This window comes from Heterodontus francisci, chromosome 34, assembly GCF_036365525.1.
Source record: "Heterodontus francisci isolate sHetFra1 chromosome 34, sHetFra1.hap1, whole genome shotgun sequence".
Lineage (NCBI taxonomy): Eukaryota > Metazoa > Chordata > Chondrichthyes > Heterodontiformes > Heterodontidae > Heterodontus > Heterodontus francisci.
This window is the reverse complement of record NC_090404.1, coordinates 3,502,584-3,527,614: the sequence shown is the minus strand read 5'-3', so window position 1 is coordinate 3,527,614 and position 25,031 is coordinate 3,502,584. Positions and strand designations below refer to the sequence as shown.

At 44.8% G+C, this 25,031-nt stretch overlaps 1 protein-coding gene across 1 annotated transcript in view; it reads left to right on the top strand.

Moving 5' to 3' along the window:
• The window catches only part of LOC137348917 (uncharacterized), a 216,509-nt gene that overhangs the window by 136,894 nt on the left and 54,584 nt on the right, over positions 1-25,031 (top strand). The window lies entirely within an intron of this gene.

Below are 25,031 nucleotides of genomic sequence, written 5' to 3'. Positions count from 1 at the left end.
GTGTTATTTATGATTGTGAACAACGAAATTCAACAAATAAAGCATCTGAAATGATTTCAATACCTCACACAGATACAGTATCTCAAAATAATACAGCATCTGTACCTAATATAACATTTGAAGTCAAAAGAACACCTCTAGTAATACATATCCTCCCATAGATTCAGCCCAATCAACCTACAGAGACCGTCAAAAATATACAACCTTTTTAATTGATGCAACCACTCCAAACGATACAGGCCCTCTAACAGATCCGCACGCTCCAAACAACTAAAATCAGTCCAAACGATATGGACCCCCTCAGCTTCTTTCAACTGATCTAGACGCTCCAAGTAACACAGCCCCTACAACCAATACAGTCCTTCCAACCAATATATCCCTCCATTCGATACGGACCCTGCAACTGTTACCGTCCCTCCAATCAATACAGAAACAGCAAAAGACACATCCCCTCCAACTAATAGAGCCCCTCCAGCTGGTGCAATGCCTCAAATTGGCACAGCCCCTCCAACTGATACAGGCCCTCAAATTATTGTATCCTCTGCAACTGGTATGGTCCATCAAAGGGCTATGGCATCTCCAACTGAAACAGCTGCTCAAACAGATACAGCTCCTCCAACCTAATCAGCCCCTGCCAGAAAACAGAACCTACAACTGTTTTTTTTATTCATTCATGGGATGTGGGCATCGCTGGCCAGGCCAGCATTTATTGCCCATCCCTAATTGCCCTTGAGAAGGTGGTGGTGAGCTTCCTTCTTGAACCGCTGCAGTCCATTTGGGTTAGGTATACCAACAGTGCTGTTAGGAAGGGAGTTCCAGGATTTTGACCCAGCGACAGTGAAGGAACGGCGATATAGTTCCAAGTCAGGATGGTGTGTGTCTTGGAGGGGAACCTACAGGTGGTGGTGTTCCCATGCATTTGCTGCCCTTGTCCTTCTAGTTGGTAGAGTTCGCGGGTTTGGAAGATGCTGTCTAAGGAGCCTTGGTGCATTGCTGCAGTGCATCTTGTAGATGGTACACACTGCTGCCACTGTGTTTCGGAGGTGGGGGAGTGAATGTTTGTCGATGGGGTTCCAAACAAGCGGGCTGCTTTGTCCTGGATGGTGTCGAGCTTCTTGAGTGTTGCTGGAACTGCACCATCCAGGCAAGTGGAGAATATTCCATCACACTCCTGAATTGTGCCTTGTAGATGGTGGACAGGCTTTGGGGAGTCAGGAGGTGAGTAACTCGCCTCAGGATTCCGAGCTTCTGAGCTGCTCTTGCAGCCACGGTATTTATATGGCGATTCCTGTTAAGTTTCTGGTCAATGGTAGCCCCTAGGATATTCATAGTGGGGGATTCAGCGATGGTAATGCCATTGAATGTCAAGGGGAGATGGTTCGATTCTCTCTTGATGGAGATGGTCATTGCCTGGCACTTGTGTGGCGCGAATGTTACTTGCCACTTATCAGCCCAAGCCTGGATATGGTCCAGGTCTTGCTGCATTTCTGCATGGACTACTTCAGTATCAGGTGCAGCTCCTTCAACTGACTCAGCCCCTCCAACAAAAACAGACCTCTAACTAACACAGCTCCTTAAAACGGTACAGCTCCTCCAACTGATGCAGCTCATCCAACTGATACAGACCCTCCAAAAGACAGAGTCTTTTCAATTGATGCAGAGCTCCAACTGATACAGTCCCTACAACCAATAAGACTGCTCAACCAATACAGCCCTTATCACAGAAGCAGGCGCTCCAACTGATACAACCTTGCTGACCAGTGCGGATCCTCCTACCGACAAAAGTCCTCCAACGGATGCAGCTCCTAGAGCCAATACTGGAGTGTTCTGTGTATCAGTTCAGAGGGTCAGAAGTGAGACTGAATACAAAATGCCAATTATAAAAGCAGCAGAAAGTTTGCGATAGTGAGGCAGAAAACATTGAAAATACCGTGGACAAAGACTAGAACATGGCACACACATTCACTAAACAGAATGGCAGTATTTACAAGATGATTTAATGAATTAATGAGTTCAATACTAATTAAAAATATCTCCTGAAAATATTTGCATATTATCATGTCTAAATGATTTGATTAAGATGATAACCTATACCACACAGCAAAGTTCAAAATCGTGAAAGGCTTGAGTCAATCGATGAACAGGAGAACAACGCTCCTTCCAGTGGAAAGGGTAATGTGACTTACAGAATCGTAGAATGGTTCCAACAATGAAGGAGGCCATTCCCCCCTTTGTGTCCATGCAGGCTCTCTGTAACATCAACTCACTTAGTCCCACATTACTACCTTCTGCCTGAAACTCTGAACATTTTCTCTTCAGATAATTATCCAATTCTCTTTTGAAGGCCTCAGTTGCATCTGCCTGCACCACACTTTCAGGCAGTGCATACCAGTGGGATCGGGTCATAGAGTCATGGAGTTATACAGCACAGAAACAGGCCCTTCGGCCCATCGTGTACGTGCCGACCATCAAACACCGATTTATTGAAATCTCATTTTCCAGCACTTGGCCCGTAGCCTTGTATGCTATGACGTTTCAAGCGCTCATCTAAATACTGTTTAAATGTTGTGAGGGTTCCTGCCTTTACCACCCCTTCAGGCAGTGTGTTACAGATTCCAACCACCCTCTGGGTGAAAAAATCCCCTAGCCATCTCCTGCCCCTTACCTTAAATCTATGCCCCCTGGTTATTGACACCTCCGCTACGGGAAAAAGTTTCTTCCTATCTACCCTATCTATGCCCCTCATAATTTTGTATACCTCTATCAGGTCTCGCCTCAGCCTTCTCTGCTCTAAGGAAAACAACCCTAGTCTATCCAGTCTCTCTTCATAGCTGAAATGCTCCAGCCCAGGCTACAACATGGTGAATCTCCTCTGCACTCTCTCCAGTGCAATCAGATCCTTCCTATAGTGTGACGACAAGAACTGTACACAGAACTCCAGCTGTGGCCTAACCAGCGTTTTATACAGCTCCATCATAACGTCCCTGCTCTTATATTCTATGCCTTGGCTAATAAAGGAAAGCATCCCTGATGCATTCCTAACCACCTTATCTACCTGTGCTGTTCCCTTCAGTGATCTATGGGAAAGTACTCCAAGGTCCCTCTGACCCTTTGTACTTCCTAGGTTCCTACAATCCATTGTGTATTCTCTTGCCTTGTTCGTCCTCTCAAAATGCATCACCTAACACTTCTCAGGACTAAATTTCATTTGCCACTGTTCTGCCCATCTTTCCAGACCATCTATATCGTCCTGCAATCTAAGGATTTCCTCCTCACTATTTACAACACCACCCATTCTGGTGTCATCTGCGAACTTACTGATCATACCTCCTATATTCACGTCCAAATCATTAATGCACACTACAGACAGCAAGGGTCCAAGTACAGATCCCTGCGATACACCACTGGTCACTGGCTTCCAATTGCAAAAACAACCCTCGACCATCACCCTCTGCCTCCTGCCACTAAGCCAATTTTGGATCCAATTTACCGAATTGCCCTAGATCCCATGGGCTCTTACCTTCTTAACCAATCTCCCATGCGGGACCTCATCAAAAGCCTTACTGAAGTCCATGTAGACTACGTCAACTGCCTTACCCTCAACTACACATCTAGTCACCTCCTCATAAAATTCGATCAAGTTTGTCAGACACGATCTTCCCCTGACAAAGCCTTGCTAACTATTCTTGATTAATTCCTACCTCTCCAAGTGGAGATCAATCCTGTCATTCAGAATTTTTTCCAATAATTTCCCTACGACTGGTGTTAGACTCATCACTCTGTAATTACCTCATTTAACCTTTCTACCCTTCTTGAATAATGGTATCACATTCGCTGTCCTCCAGTCCTCTGTCATCTTTCCTGTGGCCAGACAGGATTTGAAAATTTGTGTCAGAGCCTCTTTTATCTCCTACCTTGCCTCAGTTAACAACTTGGGATACATCTCATTTGGGCCTGGAGATTTATCCACTTCTAAGCCCGATAAAACAGCTAATACCTCCTCCCTTTCAATGCTAATTTTTTCGAGTATATCACAATTCCCCTCCCTGATCTACATCTACATCGTCCTTCTCCATATTGAACACAGAGGAAAAGTAATCATTTAAAATCTCGCCGACATCCTTCGGCTCCACACACAGATTGCCACTTTGGTCCCTAATGGGCCCTACTCTTTCCCTGGTTATCCTCTTGCCCTTAATATACTTATAAAATGCCTTGGGATTTTCCTTTATCTTGCCCACTAGTGTTTTTTTCATGTCCCCTCTATGCTCTCCTAATTACTTTTTAAAGTAACCCCCTACACTTTATATACTCCTCTAGGGCCTCTGCTGTTTTCAGCCCCCTGAATCTGCCACAAGCCTCCTTTTTTTCCCTTATCCAATCCTGTATATCCATTGACATCCAGGGTTCCCTGGACTTGTTGGTCCTACCCTTCACCTTTACGGGGACATGTTGGTTCTGAACTCTCACTGTTTCCTTTTTGAATGACTTTCACTGGTCTGATGTAGACTTTCCTACAAGTAGCTGCTCCCAGTCCACTTTGCCAGATCCTGTTTTATCATATTGAAATCGGCCTTCCCCCAATTCAGTACCTTTATTTCTGGTCCATCTTTGCCCTTTTCCATAACTACCTTAAATCTTACGGAGTTATGGTCACTATCCCCGAAATGTTCCCCCATTGACACTTCTACCACTTGTCCGGCTTCATTCCCTCAGATTAGGTCGAGTACTGCCCCTCCTCTTGTAGAACCTTCTACATACTGGCTCAAAAATCTCTTCCATGCATTTTAAGAATTCCACCCCTTTTACACTAAGACTAGCCCAGTTAAAAGTTGAAATCCCCTACTATTATTACCCCATTATTTTACACCTCTCTGAGATTTGCCTACATATCTGCTGCTTTATCTCTCTCTGACTATTTGGAGGCCTGTAGCAAACTCCCGGCCAAGTGATTGCCCCCTTTTTGTTTTTACGTTCTACCCATATGGCCTCATTTGAGGAACCATCTAAGATATCATCCCTCCTTACAACAGTAATTGACTCCTTGATAAAAAGTGCAATGCCACCTCCTCTTTTATACCCGTGCCTCCCCCATCCCGCGTCACGCCTTAAGATTCTATATCCTGGAATATTGAGTTGCAGGTCCTGCCCCTCCCTCAACTATGTCTCTGTGATAACAATAATATCATACTCTCATGTGTTAATCAACGCCCTCAATTCATCTGCCTTACATGTAAGATTGCTTGCATTAAAATAAATGCTATCCAGCCTTGCATTATTCACTTGTGCCTTTAACAGGTCTATATTTGCTCTGCCTGCCAGACTTGCTTAATTTCTCTTCCATATTTGGCTGTGCATCGCCCCCTATTGTACCTCCACTCTGTATCCGATCCCCCTGCCAAATTAGTTTAACCCCCCGCCACCCCACCCCCCACTAACAGCACTAGCAAACCTCCCAGCAGGGATGCTGTTCTGGTTCAGGTGCAAACTTTCCAACTTGTGCAGGTCCCATCATCACCAGAACTAGACTAAGCGATCCAGGAAACTAAAGCTCTCCCTCCTGCACCATGTTGTCAGCCACGCGTTCATCTGTTCTATCCTTCTATTCCTATACTCACCAGCATGTGGCACCCAGAGTAATCCAGAGATTCCAACCATTGAGGCCCTGCTCTTTAGTCTGCTACCTAGCTCCCTAAATTCTTGTTGGAACTCCTCATCCCTCTTTCTACCTATGTCGTTGTTACCAATATGAATCACGACCTCTGACTGTTCACCCTCCCCTTCCAGAATGTCCTGCAGCTGTTCCATGACATCCTTGACCCAAGCCTATCTGTACCCCTTACAATAGAATACCCTATCGCAATAGCTCTCCCACTCTTTTTCCTCCCCTCCTGTGAAGCTGAGCCACCCATGGTGCCATGGACTTGGCTCTTGCTACATTTCCCTGAGAAGCTGTCTCCCCCAACTGTACTCAAAGTGGAACATCTGTTAGAGAGGGAGATGGACCCAGGGGCTTCCTAACCTATCTGCCTTGTTCTTCTACTCTGCCTGTTGGTCGCCCATTCCCTTTCTGCCTGAGCAGTCTTCACCACCTCCCTGTATGTGGTATCCACGGTTATTTCTGCCTCGCGCATGCACCGCAGTGTCCCCAGCCACCACTGCAGATCCAAAACGTGGATTCCGAGTAGCTGCAGCTGGAGACACTTCCTGGACACGTGTTCGCCCTGGGCACTGGAAGTGTCCCTGGCTTCCAAAATTGCACAGCAGGAGCACTCCACGTTGCCGAGCTGCCTTGCCATGACTTACCCTTAGTTTATTCAAAACAAATTGAGATTATTTACACTACAGACCTTGATTCCTTAAAAACCCCTACTTACTATTTATATAAAGTACTAATTACTAGTAATTATTAATAAATTATACTAATTAAAAACAAAAAACACTCTTTAGTAGTACTAACCTTTTTACTTTCGAAAAAGAAGAACTTTCTCCCCCCTGATTTTTTAAGCTACTTACAGGCACCATGAGCCGTTACCTACCCAGCCAATCAGCTTACAGATTTCCCGTGATGTCACTGTAAGTCTTTTTTTCCTGCTCCTTTGAAACTCAGTGCGCGCTGGAACAGAGAGAGAGCCGGTCGACTGCCGCTGTCGCTCCGGTCCAAGTTAAGTGAAGGCCTCGACTCCTCGGGTCATGTCTCGACACTGTCTCTATTGCCTTAGCTGGTAAGAGTTTTAGCAACCTAATATTGTTAACTGTGTTTTGTTTGTTCTAAATACAACTATTTAATTACCTCAATGGTTTTGGCACTTTCTCCTTTTAAATGTCGAATAAAAGATACGCCTCTGCAATAGTTCTCCGAATTGGTGGAAAACTTGCTGGGGAGAAATACTGACTTATTCCACCAGATGGCGGCACACGTCCAGGAAAAACCCGGCAGCATCTGTCTGGAACCGCTGATCTCTGCCACTATTATACGGAGAGTCGCCCATTCACTGCTGAGGTAAGGTTCCAGCTTCGCCCACTGGCAGGGCTGGGACTTGTTTATCAGCATCTGAAAGGTGTCAAATCTTATTGTGCTCCTAGAACTCACACGGATTAAATTGAGGAGTGCATCTATCCTCTGGTAAATGGATTTTCCAGCATCTGTCGCACTCGATGGTCCCGAAGGAGAAGAATTTGAGTTTGGTCACTTCTACAAATCTAATTCTATCTGCAATTATGACACTTCCTTTACAAGCTGATTTAAGATGATTTGATGAGAAGTGTAAAATCCATTCGCACGATAAAAAGTATCTTTTGCCTAGTTTAATTTCACGAGTGGATCAGTCTCAGTTATTAATGCACTCCGGTATATCACTGTTTATTTTACAAAATCCAATTATTTCTGAACTAAACGATGCTGCTCTTTGTATTGGACTAGGCCCTGTCCCATTACTACTGCACGAGGCCCCCTGTCTGTTCATGCTAATTAGGTTCTTTCTTTGCTATTGCAGCACTCATCTCCGTTTCTGTTTATGGTACAGTCGACGATGTCTCTCTTTGTATTTGACTGAACCCTGTTTCATTTATTATTGCATTTGACCAACTCTTTTTTTATATATGTATTACACTAGGTTGATAGGCAAATTGGCCATTTGCAATTGCTCCTAGTATTGGTAGGTGGTAGGGAAATATAGGGACAGGTGGGGATATGGAATTAGTGTACGGTTAGTTATAAATGGATGGTTGATGGTCGGCACAGACTCGGTGGGCCGAAGGGCCTGTTTCAGTGCTGTATCTCTAAACTAGGCTCTGACTCAGTTATTACTGCACTAGACCATGTCTCCGTTAATATTACACTGGGCCCTGCCTCACCTATTCCTGCACTATAACATATCTCTGTTTGTATTACGCTAGGCCCTGTCTCAGTTTTTACAGTATTAGACCATATCTCTGTTTATATTACGCTAGGCCCTGCCTCAGTTATTACTGCATTAGACCATATCTCTGTTGATATTATGCGAGGCCCTGTCTCAGTTATTACTGCATTAGACCATATCTCTGTTTGTATTGCGCTAGGCCCTGTCTCAGTTATTTCTGCATTAGACCATATCTCTATTTATATTACACTAGGCCCTGCCTCAGTTATTACTGCATTAGACCATATCTCTATTTATATTACACTAGGCCCTGCCTCAGTTATTACTACATTATACCATATCTCTGTTTGTATTGCGCTAGGCCCTGTCTCAGTTATTTCTGCATTAGACCATATCTCTATTTATATTACGCTAGGCCCTGCCTCAGTTATTACTGCATTAGACCATATCTCTGTTTATATTGCGCTAGGTTCTGTCTCAGTTATTACTGCATTAGACCATATTTCTATTTATATTACGCTAGGCCCTGCCTCAGTTATTACTGCATTAGACCATATCTCTGTTTATATTACGCTAGGTTCTGTCTCACTTATTACTGCATTAGACCATATCTCTGTTTGTATTGCGCTAGGTTCTGTCTCAGGTATTACTGCAATTAGACCATATCTCAGTTTGCATTACGCTAGGCCTAGTCTCACTTATTACTGCATTAGAATATGTGTCTGTTTATGTTAGACTAAGGACTGCTTTTGTTATTGCTAGACATCCCGCTACGAATAAAGCACTAGACCATTTCACGTTTATAACATTCTAGGCTCCATCTCAACTATTACTTCATTAGACAACGTCTTTATTTATATTCTGGCGACGTACAGTACATTTTCAATCCCTGTGCAGTGAGACAAGGAGTTTAAAGGGACAGAGACATTTATCGACCTGACTTCAGATCAGTGGCTCTGACTTGTCCTAATATTGCAAAGGCTTGGAACTCAATCTACGCTCTGCCCCGTCCAGTTTTAGACCAAGTAACAGCTTTCCGTGTCTTCGACCCCGCCGCCCAATTGTAGAGGATTTCAAGGGGAGTTCGCTGCGTTGACGCTGGTGATGGGGCGGTGAAACCTTCTACCATGTGCCAGTATGCCCGAGCGGTTTGTTTCTGAGCCTGTGTGCGGCTGGAATGTCACTTTTTGAACTGTTCCCTGGCGATCAACATTTAATTTTTGAGTACAACTTGTCCCTCAGCTGATTCACCGAGGGAACTTGCATTCACCTGCCCAGGGATCAGGTCACCCTTTCATTCAATCACTTGTATTGTTCTATTCCATAGGAAGAAACTGTTTTATTTTGACCTGCAATTTTTTTTGTTGCCTATCAGCTTTTTTCAAACTCTATTTTAAATGATTTCCCCAAAACATTCTGCTCGTTTCTCCCCATCCTTCCCATTCCTTATATAGTTCCTACATTTCCACACATTGCCATTTCCCCTTGTGACACTGTACAATCTGTACTCTGTATGTGTGTCACTGAACTTCCATCGGCGTCAGTTTCTTCTCTCTGTGTCCCTGTGAGTCACTCTACCTCAGTCAGGCTGTGTTTAGTCCTCCCATTGTCCATTTGGATTGCACAGCACAGTGCCAATCCTCTTACCACATTTGTCAACGTCGGGGGATGAGACAGCACTGTTCACTTTCTGTGACTTTGTATGCACACAGCTGAATACAACTCCCTCTGTTGGTGTCTCTCTGTATCACTGTACTCAGTCTCATCTTTATCTCTCTCCCTCTGCCGATACCTCTTAAAATCATTGTACTAATGTTCACCTTTATTTAATATATCACAACGGAAATACCGTGATAGCCGCAGCCCTTAATTGTAACTTTTTAAACTTGTTTGTTCAGCAGCTTTCTGATAGTATTTCTCTCTTCATTGACTCCACTGTTGCAAAATAAGTTTAACTAACATTGTGCATAGCAGTCTACTAGGCTTTGCTTTTAAGTTAGTGGTTGGATGGAAGTATGACAACTGCACATCCTGTCTGAGCCTTGTCCCCACTATAAAGGTGAGTGCTGCTGCTTACTTCGTGGTCAGAGCCCCTTTAAGCAGAACATGAAGATGGAGATCCGAATAACTTTAATTATCTTCCATCTAACAACAATCTTCTCAGGTGAGCTACACTGTAGTTTCTCCCACATTAACTTTCAGGCCATCTCTGTACACTTCTTTATACAATTGGACTTCGACGAAAGATCCTTTAGTCATTTTACTCGTGGTTGACCAAATTTAAGTGTTGGATTTAAAAAATATATAAGTTTGGGCGGCACAGTGGCGCAGTGGTTAGCACCGCAGCCTCACAGCTCCAGCGACCCGGGTTCAATTATGGGTACTGCCTGTGTGGAGTTTGCAAGTTCGCCCTATGTCTGCGTGGGTTTCCTCCGGGTGCTCCGGTTTCCTCCCACAGCCAAAAGACTTGCAGGTTGATAGGTAAATTGGCCATTATAAATTGCCCCTAGTATAGGTAGGTGGTAGTGGAATATAGGGATAGGTGAGGATGTGGTAGGAATATGGGATTAGTGTAGGATTAGTATACACTAATGGTCGGTTAAAGATCGGCACAGACTCGGTGGGCCGAAGGGCCTGTTTCAGTGCTGTATCTCTAAATCTAAAAAATCTAAATCTAAATCATTACTAGCTTTAGGAGTGGGAAATGAAATCTCTGGATCATAAGTATAAGATAGTGACTAATAAATCCATTATGGAATTTAGTCAAAACCTCTTTGCTCAGATAATGGAACTCCCTATCACAAGGAGTTATTGAGGAAAATAGCCTTGAAGAGGAGTGAAAGAAATAGAAGGATAATGTGATCGGGTGAAAAAATAGTTTGTGAGGGTAAACACCAGTATTGCCTTGCTGGGGCATATGACTCGTCCCTGTGCTGTCAAATTCAATGTGATCCCAACTACATAAATGCATGAACGGTTAACAATTCCCATTCTTTGGCCCATGCATTTGATTACATGTTGCAGATGTCCTGGCCAAAGATGAGATCTCCCAGTCTCCTCCGACATTGGTTGCTGTGGAAGGGTCCTCCATTACAATGAACTGCAGCACCAATATCCTGCTCAGCTACACTCAGTGGTACCGGTATTATCCCGGACGGCATCTGCAACTGGTCGCGACTGCACTGGACAGCACTGTAAAAGCAGGAAAGACTTGGGCTACTCTTCATGGAGCCCAGAAGTACAGCGCTCTGACCATTAGAGACATTGCTGCATCAGATGTTGGCATCTACTTGTGTGCGGTGATCGCACTGTGTTACAGCCCAGTGGGGAGCCACTACAAAAATGCAGACAGTCAAAGGCAATACCGACTGCCTACCCATCTCAACTCCAGCAATATCAGAACCACAGCATGTCCTGTCTGAAAAACACACGAACGGTGAACGGGTTGCTGTGTGCAGGCACAGTGTACAGATATTGATGCAATTAATTACCGTGACCATACCCATAGCGACTAGAGCAAATCCTCTTTCTATATACAGTGACCAATATCCTCTTAACATGAGGACATTAATGAAGGATAGTTTGCCTATTAGCTTCTCAATTTCCCATTTCATTCCCTTATCTTGTATTTTCTGTTGTATTAACAATATTGAAATAGATGTCCAATTAGCATCCCTCCCTGCTCTTTGGCCAAATTCCTTCCAAAATTTCCAATATAAAAAATATATCCTGATCCCTTTGAAAGTTATCATTTAGCTTGCTTCCACCATCATTTCTGGCAGTGCATTCCAAACCATAACTGCAGGATGGCTTAGAAAATATTCTGTTGGGTCCGTCCTCTTATTGTTTTGCCAATGATCTGAGGTGTGTGTCCTCTGGTGACCAGAGCTTCTGACAATTGAAAACGCTTCTCCCGATTTACTCTACAATCAAAACCCGTCATATCCGTGTGTTTGGATAATGCCATTAAAGGCACAACTCTCAAACGAGTGTTTCACCTCGTGGGCAAATTTAGAACGGGAGGCACAGCTTCAGAATAAGGGTTCCCCCATTTAAGACGACGATGAGGAGAAACCTCTTCTATCAATGGCTCGTGAATCTTGGGAACTCTTACGCCAGAGAGCAGTAGAGCTTGAGCCATTGGATGCAGTCAGCACTAGGATAGATTATTAAACTATAGGTAAGTCAAGCGTTATGGAGAAAAGGCAGGAAACTGGAGATAAACGAAGATCTGATCAGCCTCGGACATTTTGAATTGTGGAGCAGGCTCGATGGGCTCTATGGCCTACTCCTGATACTATTTTTGATGTTAAACATCCAGTGCCTTCACCACCGGTCCAGCGTGGCTGAAGTGTTTACTATTTCCAGGATACACTGCGACATCTCGCCAAGTCTTCTTTACCAGCACCTCCCAATCCCGCGTCCTCTCCTACCTAGAAGAGCAAAGGCGGCAGACACATGGGAACATAACCATTTCCAACTGCTCCTCCAGGTCACACGCCATCCCAACTTGGAGATGTATTGCCATTGCTTCACTGCTGTTGGGTCAAAATCCTGGAACTTCCTTCTGAACGATACTGCAGGAATACCTTGACCACACTGGACTGCAGTGGTTCAAGACCCTTATCGAAGGGAAATAGCAATGGGAAATAAATACCAGACTTGCCCACATCCCCATAAACAATTAAGAAAATGCTAACAAACGATGGTAATCTTAGTGATTGTCTCCCTGCCTGTTGGTGTTTATGATTCATGGTATCTGCACTTTATCTCATGTTTTTTTTTTCTATTCTGTCCTTTAGCTCCAGAATTGATCACTCACCAACCAAAGACAGAGGTGACCGTTCAGGAGGGAGACATCGCGACTATCACCTGTTCCTATACAGAGGTGGCTAGCGCTTGCTTGTACTGGTACCGGGACGGTCTGTCCGTGGCCCCGGAGTATATTCTCATTCGCTGTACTGACGGGTTCAGTGACAGCGCCAAATTTGCCAGACGCCGCTTCATCTCATCTCTGGCCAAAACATACAGAGCCATCAGTTTAACGGTTTCAGAGGTGACAGCTGGGGATTCCAGGAAATACTTCTGTGTCTTAACACCGCACAGTGGTGTATGTAGGTCAAGAGCCTATACTTAAACTGCAGGTGTTCTAGCACGGGAGAGACTGTGACAGTGAACTCTCGCTATCATAGTGCTTCATTACCCAATATCAGTGCGTAGTCCGAAGGAGAAGTGCAGCATAGATAGATAGATAGATAGATAGATAGATAGATAGATAGATAGTTAGAACAAGAGATAGATTAGCAAACAAATAGATACATGAAAAATAGACAAACTGACAGATATTGGACACACAAACCAGCAAGCAGTTTGGTAGACACATAGATACATAGATCGACAGTTCAACAGATAGATTGAAAATCAGATATATGATAAATGTTCAGACAGGCAAATGATGTTCACACAGACAGACAGCCAGACTCATCGACTGAAAAATAAATTGACAGAGATATATAAATATGCAGCGACCATAGTATAATCAGATTTTAGCAAAAAAATAGCAAAAAGTGTGTGACCATGGAGCCTCCTGGTGGTGACTCTGGAAACGTTACACTGTTCGGATAATGGACAAAGTAAGTTCATCTATGCGGCAGTATCCCAGCGGTCTTCTACTGAGAGACGTGTTCCAAATAAATCAACTGTGTAAATAGGAGTAAGGAAAATGTGACTCAGTTGAAAGGAAAAAGTACTTCACTTTATTGCTGAATCATTTTCGTTACGGCTTTCTCTTGCCGTTGAACTTTGCATCTCGCTCTCGCTTTTCTCAGTTTTGTTTTCATTTTTCTTTCCTTATTTCCTTATTTGCTGTCCTCTATACGATTCAGTAAATTATTTTCTCTTTCTCGCTCTCATTTTTCTTTTCACACTCTCTGTTCTCTCTGTTTCCAAATCGCTGTATTTCTTGTTTTCGTTACCTCTCTTCTCTATGTGCTATTTTTGAGGCCCTTCCCTGTGAGTTATAAGGAAAGATTGGATAGGCTGAGTCTGTTTTCCCTGGAGCAAAGGAGGCTAAGAGGGGACATGATAGAGGTATATAAAATTATGAGAGGCATAGATAGGGTAGATAGCCAGAGTCTGTTTCCCATGGCAAGGATGATTAAAACTAGAGGGCATAGATTTAAGGTGAGAGGGAGGAGGTTTAAAGGGGATCAAAGGGACAAATTTTTCACACAAAGAATAGTGGGTATCTGGAATGAGCTGCCTGAGGAGGTGGTGGAGGCAGGAACAGTTGCAACATTTAAGAGGCATCTGGGCAGGTACTTGAATAAGCAAGGCATAGAGGGATATGGAATTAATACAGGCAGGTGGGATTAGTATAGATAGGCATTATGGGCGGCATGGACGCAGTGGGCCGAAGGGCCTGTTTCTATGCTGTAGGACTCTATGACTCTATGAGCGGATCTCCCACTCGATGCAGATTTCTGTACGGACTCTCCATCTGTTCGTTACACTGTGGCCCTGATTGCGCAGAGTTAGGTGGCTGTGCCTGTCACTCGGGCGTCTCTCACAGTCAGGGCACTGAGTTGGTTCCTTCCCCCAATTGAAGCAGTGATCCTCCCGTGTTCATCGGTCCCGCGTGTGGCCATCACCAGATGCTGGAGGGGCTGATTCGGGAGCTGTCTGTACCAGTGCAGGACGCTGAACGGAACGGTAATGCTACAGTTCATGGAGACGATTCCAGCTTCAGTAACAATCTCCCGCCGAGGCAACTGCATCACCTCATCTTCACCCGTCACCTCTGTGCCGATCAGGGTGCAAAACAGCAAGGAAACGCTGTATATCCGGAGCATTATCGCAGCAGAAAGAATTGTACAGGGAAGTCGGGTAAGACTCAGGGTTTTCTATTCAGCAGAATTAGCAAGGTGCCAAACTCCCGCTTCAGATCCAGATCAGAGGCTTCATCCTGTCGAAGTAACGAAATAGGCTGATTCTTGGGATAAACCCACCCAGGGCAGCTCACACTCAGTGTTTCCAACTGACACCAGCTCACACTGTCTCTGAGCTCACACTGTATCTGAGCTCATACTGTTGCTGAGCTCACATTGACATTGAACTCTCACTCTCTCTGAGCTCACAGTGAATCTGAGCTCACTCTGTCTCTGAGCTCATACGGTCTTTGAACTGAAGGACAGGATAAGCTGCCACTTAAAAATGCGCGGACTGATGAGTGATGGTCAGCATAGGTTTTTTCAGGGAAGGTCATGTCTTACTAACTTAATTGAATTCTTTGAGGCAGTAACAAGGAAGATTGATGAAGGTAGTGCAGTGGATGTGGTATACATGGATGTTAGTAAGGCAAGGTCCCACATGGCAGACTAGTCAGCAAAATAAAAGCCCATGGGATATAGGGTTATGGCAGGTTGGATCTAAAATTGGCTCAGCGATAAGAAACAAAGGGTAGTAGTCGACGGATGTTGTTGTCAATGGAAAGCTGCTTCCAGTGGCGTTTCACTGGGCTCAGTGTTGGGCCTCTTGCTGTTTGTGGTATATATTATTAATTTGGGCTAAAATGTGGGAGGCATGATTGGGAAATTTGCTAATGGCACAACATTTGGTCGTTTACTTGATAGTGAAGAGGATAGCTGTAGACTCCAGAATGATATTGATGGTTTGGTTGAGTGGGCGGAAAAGTGACATATGGAATTCAATCTGGAGAAATGTGAGGTGATGCACTTGGGGAGGGCAAATAAAGCGAGGGAATACAAAATAAATGGGAGGATATTGAGCGGAGTAGAAGAAGTGAGACACCTTGGAGTGCATTTCCACAGGTCCCTGAAAGTGGCAGGACAGGTAGATAAAGTTCTGAAGAAGACATATGGAATGCTTTCATTTATTGGCTGAAGTATAGAATACAAAAGCAGGGATGTAATGTTGGAACTGTATAAAACATTGGTTCGGTCACAGATGGAGTATTGCGTACAGTTCCGTTCGCGACATTACAGAAAGGACATAGTTGCTGTGGAGAGAGTGCTGAGGACATTTGCAAGAATGTTGCCAGGGCTTGAATGTTGCAGCGATGAGAAAAGATTGGATATGTTAGGGTTGTTTTCCTGAGAACAGAGGAGGCTGAGGGTGACCTAATTGTGGTGTACAAAATTTTGAGGGGCCTAACTAAGGTATACATGAAGGACCTATTTCCCCTAGCAGAGAGGTCAATTTCCAGGAGGCACAGATTTAAGGTGGTTGGTAGAAGGATTAAGAGGGGACATGAGAGCTGACGTGGGTTGGGTTAGAGTGCCAAAGTAGGAGTTTTGTGAATGAGGGAGTTCAGTGAGGAGGGAGCGAGGAGCTCCTTTCATTTCCTACCTGGCCTCAAAGAGTGTGAGGGGAGCTGAGAGTTTCCACAGAGCACAGCTGACTGGTGAGTAAGTCCTGGTGGGTATTTTTCAAGCTGGATTGAATTGTAAGTCATTGTTTTAGCAGGACTTAGTTGATTTATTTTTTACTATAATAGTCTTCTAAAGTTTTAAATTTAAAGGGTTTAGTCATGGCAGGAGAGCTTAACGCCGTGGTTTGCTCCTCTTGATGCATGTGGGAATCTGGGAACATTTCCAATCCCCGGGACCAGCATGTGTGCAGGAAGTGTGTCCAGCTGCAGCTCCTGGAAGCTCGGGTTTCAGAGCTGGAACGGCGGCTGGAAACAGTGTGGAGCATCCGCGAGTTTGAGAACATCGTGGATGGCACGTATAGAGAGGTGGTCACACCGCAGCAGAAGGGACTTGAGGAAGGAAGGGAATGGGTGACCACCAGGCAGTCCAAGAAAATCAGGCAGGTAGTTCAGGAGTCCCCAGATGTCCCGCTTGCAAATTGGTATTCCATTTTGGAGGCTGATGAGGCTGGTTCCTCCCAGGAGTGAACAGAGCCAAGCTTCGGGCACCACAAGCAGCCTGTCTGCACAGGAAGGGGAAAGAGAGGAAGAACAATAGTAATAGGGGATTCTATAGTCAGGGGAACAGATAGGCGCTACTGTGGCCGTCAACGTGACTCCAGGATGGTGTGTTGCCTCCCTGGTGCCAGGGTCCGGGATGTCACTGCACGGCTGCAGGGCATCCTGAAGGGGGAGGGTGATAAGGCGGAGGTCAGGGTACATGTTGGTATCAATGACATAGGTAGAAAGAGGGATGAGGTCTTGCATCAAGAATTCAGGGAGTTATGCATCAGACTAAAAAGCAGCAACTCTCGGGTTGTAATCTCTGGATTACTCCCAGTGCCACGTGCTAGCGTGTATAGAAATAGGAGAATGAATGCGTGGCTTAAGAATTGGTGCAGGAGGGAGGGTTTTAGATTCCTGGACCACTGGGACCATTTCTGGGGAAGGTGGGATCTGTACAAGAGGGACGGTCTTCATCTGAACCAGAGGGGGACTAACATCCTTGCTGGTGGGTTTGCTAGTGCTCTTGGGAGGAGTTTAAACTAATTTGGCAGGGGGAGGGGAACAGACTCCTAGCAGTATAGGGACACAGCTAAACACAGGAAAGCAAACAAGTCAGAGGGAATACAGCGGAAGTAAGTTTCAAGGGAGTATGACCAGGATCGATGGCCTCTACTTTAATGCCAGGAGTACTACAGGTAAAACGGAAGAGTTAAGGGCAAGGATTGACACGTGGAATTGTGATATAGTAGCCATCACGGAAACATGGTTGAGGGAGGGGCAGGATTGGCAGCTCAATGTCCCGGGCTATAGAATCTTCAGGCGAGACAGAGGAGGGGGTAAAAGAGGAAGGGGCATTGCGATATTAGTTGAGGAGTCAGTTACTGCAGTAAGGAGAGATGATATCTTGGAGGGGGCATCAAATGAAGCTTTATGGCTAGAGTTTAGGAATAAAAAAGGGACAGCCACATTGCTAGGCATTTATTATAGACACCCCGATAGTCAGCGGAAAATTGAGGTCTAAATAAGTGCGCAATTTGCAGAGGTGTGCAAAAATAATAGGGTAATTATATTAGGTGATTTCAACATACCCAACTATAATTGGGATAGTCATCGTGTTAAGGGCTTAGATGGAGTGGAGTTCTTAAAATGTATACAGGAGAACGTTTTAGCTCAATATGTAGAGGTTCCAACAAGGGAGGGTGCAGTGCTGGACGTAATTCTGGGGAATGAAGCCGGACAGGAGGTTGATGTGTTGGTGGGGGTGCATTTTTGGTGATAGCGACCACAACATGATACAATTTAAACTTGTTAAGGAGAAAGAGATAGACAAGTTGCAAAAAAAGGTTTTAGATTGGGGGAGAGTGAATTTTAGTAAAATCAGGCAGGATCTGGCCAAGGTAGACTGGAAAGAGTTACTTGTCGGGAAATCTACAGAAGAGCAGTGGGGGGCATTCAAAAAGGAAATGGGAAGGGTACAGGTCCAACATTTACCCTCGAAGGTAACAGGTAGGAGCAACAAACCCAGAGAACCATGGATGACCAGAAACCTTCAGGATACGCTGAGAAGGAAAAAAGAGGCTTTTAGCAAATATAAGGAGAGGAAATCAACGGAAGCATTAGTGGAGTACAGAAAGTGTAGGATGGAGCATAAGAAAGCAATTAGGAGAGCAAAGAGGGGAAATGAGAAAGCTCTGGCTGGTAAATGTAGGGAAAATCCCAAGATGTTCTTTAAGTATACCAATGGGAAGAGGATCACCAGGGAAAGAGTAGGACCCATTAGGGACCAAGGGAGAAATCTGTGGGTGGAGCCAGAGGATATTGGTAGGATGTTGAATGAATACTTCACATCTATCTTCACCCAAGAGAATGAGGATGTAGATATGGAACTCAAACAGAGAGACTGTGAGGTTCTTGAGAAAATTGTCATAGGGAGTGACAAGGTATTGGAGGTTTTGGCAGGCTTAAAAGTAGACAAATCTCCAAGTCTGGACGATTTGTGTCCCAGGATGCTGTGGGAGGCGAGGGTGGAGATTGCAGGGGCACTGACCCTAATTTTTAATTCCTCTCTCACCACGGGGGAGGTGCCAGAGGACTGGAGAGCAGCTAATGTGGTCCCACTATTTAAGAAAGGTTGTAGAGATAAGCCAGGGAACTATAGACCAGTGCGTCTCATGTCAGTGGTAGGGAAACTATTGGAGAAAATTCTGAAGGAGAGAAGCTATCTCCACTTGGAGAGGCAAAATTTGATTAGGAATAGTCAGCATGGCTTTGTCAGAGGGAGGTCATGCCAAACAAATTTGATTTATTTTTTTGAGCATGTGACCAGGTGTGTCGATGAGGGTAGTGTTGTTGTTATAGTTTACATGGATTGCAGCAAAGCCTTGGACACGGTCCCACATGGGAGACTTATCAAGAAAGCAAATGCACATGGGATACAGGGTAACTTGATAAGGTGGATTCAAAATTGGCTTAGCTGTAGGAGTCAGAGAGTGATGACAGACGTCTGATTTAGTGACTGGAAGCCAATGTCCAGTGGCGTACCACAGGGATTTGTACTGAGTCCCCTATTGTTTGTCATTTATATAAACGACACAGATGACTATGTGGGGGGTAGGATCAATAAGTTCGCGGATGACACAAAGATTGGCCGAGTGGTTAACAGTGAGGTTGAGTGTCTCAGGTTACAGGAAGATACAGATGGGATGGTCAAATGGGCAGAAAAGTGGCAGATGGAATTTAACCCTGAAAGGTGTGAGGTGATACACTTTTGAAGGAGTAATGTGACACGGAAGTATTCAATGAATGGCCTGACACTGGGAAGTTCCGAGGAACAAAGGGACCTTGGCGTGTTTGTCCATAGATCTCTGAAGGCAGAAGAGCAGGTTAATAGGGTTGTGAAAAAGGCATATGGGACACTTGCCTTTATCAATCGAGGTATAGATTACAAAAGCAGAGAGGTCATGTTGGAGTTGTATAGAACTTTGGTAAGGCCACTGCTGGAGTACTGTGTGCAATTCTGGTCAGCACATTATAGGAAGGATGTGATTGCAATGGAGGGAGTGCAAAGGCGATTCACCAGAATGTTGCCTGGGATGGAACTTTTAAGCTATGAAGAGAGGTTGGATAGGCTTGGGTTGTTTTCGCTGGAGCAGAGAAGACTGAGGGGTGACCTGATCAAGGTGTACAAGATTATGAGGGGCATGGACAGGGTGGATAGGGAGCAGCTGTTCCCCTTAGTTGAAGGGTCAGTTACGAGGGTCACAAGTTTAAGGTGAGGGCAGGAGGTTTAAGGGGGATTTGAGGAAGAACTTTTTTACCCAGAGGGTGGTGATGGTCGGGAATGCCCTGCCTGGGAGGGTGGTAGAGGTGGGTTGCCTCACATCCTTTAAAAAGTACCTGGATGAGCATTTGGCACGTCATAACATTCAAGGCTATGGGTCAAGTGCTGGCAAATGGGATTAGGTAGAGAGGTCAGGTGTCTTTAATGCATCGGTGCAGACTTGATGGGCCGAAGGGCCTCTTCTGCACTGAATTATTCTGTGATTCTGTGATGAGGGCAAACGTTTTCATCCAGAGGGTGGTGGGTGTCTGGAATTTACTGCCAGGAACAGTGGTGGAGGCAGAAATGCTCAATTCTTTTAAAACATACCTGGACATGCACCTGAAGTGCAGTAACTGGCAAGGCTATGGCCCAGGTGCTGGAAGGTGAAATTAGATTGGGGGGCTAGTTTTTCGGCCGGCGCCGGCACGATGGGCCGAATGGTCTCCTTCTGTGCTGTAAGTTTTCTATGCTTCTATGGTTCTGAGATCACATTGAATCTGAGCTCATAGCGCCATGAGCTCACAATGTCTCTGAGCTCACACTCTCTCTCTGAATGCACATTTAATGTTTCTCACTGATTCTCTTGCAGCGAATACTGGTAATTGTGTGGTGTAGTAACTGCTGCCAATTCCCGCTTCAGTGTAAGTTAAAAGATAGCTACAAATGAGAAAAACCTTTCCTCCTTCCTGGCATGGCTCTATTATTCTGAGTGATGCTAACTCTCGCCTTCTATTGTAGCATGCAAGAATCCAGTGTACTTATCTCCTCCATTCTGAATGAAACTGTTCTGCACATTGATCACTCACTGCGTGTGAAGGGTAATTTCCTCATATCAGTCCCATAACGTCATTTGTAAAGTTTGAACCGATATCGTTCACCAAATGGATGGCACGTAAACTTTTCATGTTAGTATCTACAACATGGCAACAGTTAAATAACCATGACAACCATAATAAAAAAATAATGAACTGTGACGTCTTTTCATCAACTTCAAAGTAATGCCTCTATTTCTGAATCTGTTTCCTTAATCACCTTTCATTAAGTTAATGAACAATGTGCTCACTCATAAATTCTCCACAGCATTGAAAACAATACAATGCGATCAACAAACAGATGATCAGACATCATCAGACAGAGTGTGAGCTCAGAGACGGTGTGAGCTGGTGTTAGTGAGAAACACTGAGTGTGAGGGGGTGGGTCAATCCTGAGATTCAGCTTATTTTGTTACTTCGACAGTTGATAATTGCACAATGTTCAGCACCATTCGCGAGTCCGCAGATACTGAAGCAGTCCATGTAGAAATATCCAGGCTTTGGCTGAATGCAAGTAGCATTCGCGCCACACAAGTGCCAGGCAATGACCATCTCCAACAAGAGAGAATCTAACCATCTCCCCTTGACATTCAATAGCATTAACATCGCTGAATCTCCCACAGTCAACATCCTGGGGGTTGCCATTGACCAGAAGCTGAACTGGAGTAGCCACATAAATACCATGGATACAAGAGCAGGTCAGAGGCTAGGAATTCTGCGGCGAGTAACTCACCTCCTGACTCCCCAAAGCCTGTCCATCATCTACAAAGCACAAGTCAGGAACGTGAGGGAATACTCTCCTCTTGCCTGGATGGGTGCAGCTCCAACAACACTCAAGAAGCTCGACACCATCCAGGACAAATCAGCCCACTTGATTGCAACCCAATCCACAAACATTCACTCCCTCCACCACCGACGCACATTGGCAGCGGTGTGTACCATCTACAAGATGCACTGCAGCAACGCACCACGGCTCCTTAGACAATACCTTCCAAACCTCTGCCATCTAGAAGGACAAGGGCAGCAAATGCATGGAAACACCCCTACCTGAAAATTCCCCTCCAAGCCACACACCATCCTGACTTGGAACTATACTGCTGTTCCTTCACTGTCTCAGTCAAAATCCTTGAACTCCCTTCCTAACAGCACTATAGGTGTACCTACCCCACATGGACTGCAGCAGTTCAAGAAGGCAGCGCACCACCATCTTCTCAAGGTCCATTAAGGATCGACAATAAAGGCTGGCTTAGCCTGCGACGTCCACATCACAGGAACGAACAAAAATGATAATATATAATATGAAATATAAACAGACAATTTTGCAAATGGTCAGCAGGTCATACCGGATTGGAACAATCAACTCCGTTTCTCTCTCCACATATAATGCCAGACCTGCTGAGAGTTTCGAGCCCTTTCGGTTTTTATTTTAGATTTCCAGCATCGGCAGTATTTCGCTGTTTTCTTCCAGGGAAATCATCCTCCCACTGCCCTCTGCTGGCAAATATATGATACAGCTTCTGAGCACTTTTACAGCCTTCCGGACTCAACGCTGAATTCAGACATTGCTGATCGCAACCGTTGCCTTCATTATTAAAACATCTACTTCAGGCAATTACCATATCCAACAACAGACAGACAAACTACAGCCACTTGATATTCAATGGCATTACCATTACCGAATCCCTCACCATCAACATTCTGGGGGTTACCAAGGTCCAGAAACCTAACTGGTCCAACCATATAAATACTGCAGCTGCAAGAGCAGGTCAGAGGCTTGGTATTCTGCAGTGCATAACTGATCTCTTGATTTCAAAAAGACTTTCCTCAACCTAAAAGCCTTAATTGGCACTCCAACCACAACCTTTAGCATTAACTCCCTCTGTCAACGGTTCACAGGGGCAGACTGAGTACCATCTACATGATTCACTGCAACAAATCGCCAAGGCTCTTTCAGCAGAAAATGCCAAAACTGCAGCCTTTACCACCTGGAAGGATATGGTAAAAGCTGCATGGGAACACTACCACCTACAAGTTCACCTCCAAGTCATATACTATCATGATTTGGAAATATATCACTGGGTCCTTCATTGTGGCTGGGTCAAAATCCTGGAACACACTCTCTAATAGGTGTAGATGTACCACCATCTCATGAAGTGTATCGGTTCAAGAAGGCAGCTCATCACCAGCTTCTCAAGGGCAATTAGGAATGGGGAATAAATTATGGCTTTGTCAGCAACACCCACGTCCCACGAGTGATCAAAAAAACGGTCAGCAAAAGAGACAGACCGAGAGAGAGCGAGAGAGAGATAAAGAGACAGCGAGGGACAGATATACGGAGATATGGGCATAGAAAGCTACACAGCGAAACAAAGAGATGCAAAAAGATGGGGAAATATACAGAAAGTTCTGACTTTGCCTAAAACATAACGGTTCACACTGTAATCAGTAGAACGCGTTAAGTGCTCTCTTCTGACTCGATTTGCCCGATCTAACTCTCACAAACAATAATGAAAAGAGTTGCATTTTATAGCACCTTCCATGACATCAGGATGTTTCAAAGTATTTTACAGCCAATGAAGTTTTTGAAATGTATTCGCTGTTGTAATGTAGGAAAAGCAAAGCAATCTCTCACAGGCAACAAGGTGATGATGACCAGGTAAACAATTTCAGTTAAGGAAAAACGTTGGCCAGGGCACCAGGGAACATTCCATTGATCCTCTACCTGCGATTCGTTCTGTGAAAGGATAGGCAGGGCCGTGTTTCATTTTAGCACTTTGTCTCGAAGACGGCAACTCTGACTGTGCAGCACTTCCTCTGTACTGTACTGGAGCATCGGGCTACACTTTTGCGCTCAAGTCTCTGAATTCAGACTTGGGCTCAACATCTCCTGACTCTGACGTGGGAACATTAGCCACCAAGCCACGGTTAACACCAAGCAGGATAAACGTGTTGAATATCACAAACCATTTCAGTCTATGATCGAAGCTGCCGTTTTCGCTCATGGGTCACAGAAATGTCTATTCCTGTCCACCCGGCAGGTGGTTGCCTCACGTAACTTCCCTGTTCACGTTGAGGGTAGGTGTGTCAATGTCGTGTGATACCAGGTTTATAAAGTTGCTGCTGTGGACTGCAGCCTCTGTTGTTGATAACATGCTGCCTTTGACTCCAATATTTATGCTCCTTATTCAGTCCAGTGAGAAAATGGGATCCGTGTTTTAGGACCTACTGGCGTCCTGGTGAGAGACTGGGGCAGTGTGTCTTTAAACTGTAATTATTCGGCATCACATCCTCATCCTTTTATTTCTGGTAAATTCACCGCCCAGAAGAGAACCCGCAATATCTACTGCAAAAACAAAGAGCTCCTGACTACTCTAACTGCCTTTGGGAAGCACTACTGAAAGCATGTTCTCGGACACACAATGTTACCAGACCACGAGAAACCCATACAACAAGCTCTCCCTGCCTTTTAAATGTGACATCCGGACTCCACACAACGTGTAACCGCTTGGAACCTCTCCAGATATGTGATATGTGCATAACGTTTAAAGCATTCGACAGTTGTTATCTATATGTGATTCTCTCTCTCCTGTCAGTCTTTCAGAATAACTCCCACATCTTTATGTCTGAACCTCTCTTTGTCTCCTTCTATTCCTTGCTGACACACTCTCTTTCTATTTCGATATACAGGACACTGTGTCATCTGCTTTTCTCTAGCTCTGTTTCTCTCTGTCAGTGTCCCTCTGGTTTTTCCATTTGTCTGTGTGTCTTTCCTTCTCTCTATTTCTGTACGTATGTGTGCGTGTCTCCCTCTCTCTGTTTTGCCTCTCTGCATCGCTTTCTCTGGTTTTGTCTCCCTGTCTTTTACTCACTAGCTCTCTCAGCGGGTCTTACTTCAGGTTGAGTGGAAAGCGATTTAGTTAGTTCCGCTCCCTCGCTCTTTGCCCATAGCCCTGCAATTTTATTCCCTTCACGTGCATGTCCATTTTGATTTTGAAAGCCACGACTGAATCTGCCTCCACCATCCTTTCAGTCAGTGCATTCCAGATCCTAAACACTCGCTGCGTAACAGAGTTCTTCTTTCCCCAGGCCTAAATCCAGCA